The sequence below is a fragment of the Hydra vulgaris genome, chromosome 06 (genome assembly GCF_038396675.1).
Source record: "Hydra vulgaris chromosome 06, alternate assembly HydraT2T_AEP".
In the NCBI taxonomy this organism is placed as follows: domain Eukaryota; kingdom Metazoa; phylum Cnidaria; class Hydrozoa; order Anthoathecata; family Hydridae; genus Hydra; species Hydra vulgaris.
In genome coordinates, this window is record NC_088925.1 from 402,381 (window position 1) to 406,559 (window position 4,179).

The following is a 4,179-nucleotide window of genomic DNA, read 5'->3' on the forward strand; positions in this document are numbered from 1 at the left end:
TGTAAACTCATTTTACGCTTAATAGGAATTGTAAATGGCAACCGTCGAATAAGTTTTCTACTGATTTTTTCAATTATAAGTTTGAATCTATTGTGAACCTAACGGAAGCCCGTCAAAACCCCAGATTTTCGGCTCTGATAAATACCAGTAAGAATCAATGCAAGCTAATTTCCTTAATTTTTCTACCATATGGAACTAGTCCGAAACCAAAAATACATAATCGTCAATTTCATGCCCGTAGGCCCATACGGTACCCGTTGTCAATGTTGGCTGGGAAAGAAATTAGCTAATTAACACTCATAAAAGATAGTAACGCATGTGCAGTGTCAGTAAATAATTTGTTAGTAAAAAAAGAAGATGATAGCTCGTTTGAGCAACGACTATCATTGTATTTGTTGAAATGTGATAGAGTTGCAACATTACGTAGATGAGGCAGAAGCTCAACATTGACAGCTAGATTAGGTCTAACTTCATTTACCATGTGTATTTAGAATTGCTGTTGCTTATCAAAAACGTTATGATCTGTGCAACAGCTCAGCTAGATCCGCTATTAAGTAGACATTAAATAGGTACCCTCCACCCACACACTCCTTTAAAAACATAGTTGGTTTTAAAAGAGTGTGTGAATTAGTGTTAGTATTTAAAAACATTTTTATAAAAATAAAAATGTTTTTAAATACTAAAGCAACCTTTAAACTTTTTTTTTGGAAGATGTGGGGAAGAGGGGGAAAGGGCGTCCATGTCACTAGCCACGGTACTGTTTGGCAAAAAAATATTTAAAACGGGTCTATTTTTAATGCAAATCTTTTTTTTTTATAGTTGTCCATGACATGCGTAAGCTCCCTTTTAATGAAAAACAAACCTCTACAAATTGGCTAAAAACAGTGCTAGGTTATCGTGGGGGCTGGGGTTCAGTAAATCCCAATCCTGCAGTTTTTCAAACAAAAGTCTAACAAAAAGGCCCCGAAATGGTTTAACTTTTTTGACCCACACGTTTTACCTAATTACAAGCGTACTCAATACATCAAAAATAAAAGCTCGGTACTCGGTATAGTGAATGCAATTTTATAAGATCATAGCGTCTGTGTAATATTTTGTTGACTACATATTTCTATTAAATGATCACGTCTGTGAATTATGAAAAGACGAAAATTAAAATCAAAAATGTTTCGGTATTATAAAACATAAATGTTTATATTGAAAAAATACAGACCGAAGATTCTTCTTTTTTTAAAAAAAAATCACAATTGCTTGTCCAAATTTGAATAATATTTTAAATAAATACGTTTTTTAGGTGAAATGAACATTATAGTTTAATAATATGATCTGTTCTGATCGTTTATTGACAATTTTTCTTAATTAGAAGGTCTTTCTTGGTCAGAATTCTAGTATTTTTTTGAAAATTGATATAAACATTGTGTTTTGATTACTACATATAGTTAATATACGTCAGAACCAATTAGAACTAGGATCAATATTAAATTAAGGAAATTTTTCAAAAAATTTTAACTAAATTCGTGTTAACACCGATGAGCGGAGTTGATCTAAAGACTCCTAAATGGTGTTCTTTAGATTCACTGTTACGGGTAGTAAAAAGGTTTTGAATATTATATATAAAAAAAGAAAAGTTTCTTTAAATATTAAAAAGACTTGAGGCAAAAAAAATTATACCATTTAAAGCTCTTGTTTGGACATAATACGCTAACAAAACCATGCCTATTCCAAATAAAAAAATTCGAATAACTTGTAAATCGCCTTAACTACACCGAGTTAATGTCGTTATGATAAACAATTTGCGATTAAAGTAAACGATTAGCGATTAGCGAAATTAGGAAAAACGATAAGCTCTCTAAAAGTGCGCGTGACAATACTCTTCACTTAATTTTTTTTTGAAGCAGGAAGACTCCACAGCCTAGTTTATCATATTATTATTTTGTTGTTTTTACTACATAAGTTTACTTAATATTTATAAAATTTTGTATTTGTACTTTTTGACTTTTTATCAAGTCCTAAACTAATACTTTTTTTTACTGATGATTAATTTGTTTTTACTTTTAAAACTAAATTAAAAAATCCCCAAAACTTTAAAATCCCAGAACCTCTGAGAGAAGTATTCACATTCGATTAAAGTTAATTATTTTTATTTGTTTTTGTGTTAAGCATTATATTATTCGTTATATTAAAAATGACAATTACGAGAAATTAAGAAAAAAAAAACATTGTTTCTTAAATTTTTGCTGCAAAGATAAAATTTCATAAATTTTAATTTGGTGTTAATAGGGGTAATATTATTTGTTGTTGCAAAATATGGCACAATTATTGAAAGATTTTGTAGCCAAATATTCAAATGGCTTTCCTAGGGGCTCTACAACTGGACTTTCGGTACTTATTGGAGTAGGCTTGGTAGGTTTTGGGGTAAAGGAGTCTTTGTATACAGTTGATGGTGGTCACGGGGCAATTATTTTTAGCAAAATAGGTGGTATTCAGAATGAGGTTTATGCAGAAGGCTTACATTTCAGGTAGTCATATAATCTTTCTTTTACAGAAATTAAATAATTGCTATACTAATTACTATGATTTCTAAAATGTATTTAAAATAAAGAAAGATTAAACAAAATTGTTTATTTAATATTGATTTATATAAATATTATTAGTTGAAAATTCTTTCATACTTTTTTTCTATAGAATTCCATGGCTACAGTATCCTATTATCTATGATGTTCGTTCTCGTCCACGAAAAATTTCTTTGGAAGCAAAGATCTTCAAATGGTCAATATTAGTCTTAGAGTGTTAGCAAGACCAATGGCATCAAGTTTACCACAACTGTACCAAAGACTAGGTTTAGATTTTGATGAAAGGGTATTGCCATCTATTTGCAATGAAGTTCTTAATAGTAATGTTGCACAGTTTAATGATTCTCAATTGATTACAATGCGTCAAGAAGTCAGTTTGATGATTAGAAGAGATCTTGTTGATCGAGCTAAAGAATTCAATATTATACTTGATGATGTATGAATTACTGACCTCAGTTTTAGTGCTCAATACACAGCTGCTGTAGAATCTAAACAAGTTGCACAGCAAGAAGCTCAAAGAGCAACATTTTTAGTTGAACGAGCCATTCAAGAGCGACAACAAAAAACTGTAGCCTCTGAAGGTGAAGCAAAAGCTGCTATGTTATTAAGAGAGGCTATTAAATAAAACTCTGGATATCTAAAACTAAGGCGCATCAGAGCTGCACAAGAAATATCAAGAGTGATTGCACACTCCCAAAACAAAGTTTATTTAAATTCAAACAACTTGCTTCTAAATATTAAAGATACTGATCAAATTGACTTTGGATTAAAAGAAACCTTTTTTCTTGCTCTCTTTGTAAATATGAGAAAATCTTTAACAAAGCTTATATATACTTGTTGTATTTTTTGACTTATTTTTTTCTGGAACAAAAAAACTAATACGGTTTAAACTTTTATGCATATTAGTTCTTTTTTATATTGATAGATCTAATCAATAAGCTATTTATATTTTTTGAATTTTTTGGTTTGTCTTTTTGTTTTGTAGTTTTTTTATTGAAACTTAAAACTGTTGGCATAGTAAAATAGTTTTCATACTTTTCTTTATATCTATGGTGAATTGCAACAGTTGTTTTTTTTTGTTTGGATGAAATTCAATCAAATGAAAGTAGGAATTTACTTGAGGAATTTTGTTCTTAAAATGAAACTATTAATCTGGATGGAAGGTGTTGCTCCAAAAATGGAACTATTTTGATTGGGTAAGTGTTATTAAAATTTATTAGAAGCGTTGTTTGTGTAAAATATGGCAGGAAAAGATACTAAAAATAATCATTAAAAAATTTTAATTGTTTTGTTTTTTTTACTTATAATGATCTTTTTATTACAATGACAATGTCATTTACCATAAATAACATAATAATATCAATATTGTTAAATTAGCAACAGTTAAGACAATTAATGCATGTTCTCATTATTTCTGTCACTGCCTTTATATGTCAAATATATTAGTATATTTTACAAAATAAGTGGTCAATGTCAATAAATTAGTTAAAAAGAAGAAAAAAACTTATCTAACTTGAGTTTCTAGTGTCAATGTTTCCTTCAGTAGAATCATCTAGAAAAAAATCTAAATTTTAAAAGATTTAATTTATAGAACAAAATTTTACTG

General features: G+C 29.0%; 1 pseudogene; it reads left to right on the plus strand.

Annotated features, from left to right (window-relative positions):
- The first annotated feature begins 2,285 nt into the window (after positions 1 to 2,285).
- On the plus strand, positions 2,286 to 3,395 carry LOC136081571 (prohibitin-2-like; annotated as a pseudogene).
- The last annotated feature ends 784 nt before the right edge of the window (positions 3,396 to 4,179 follow it).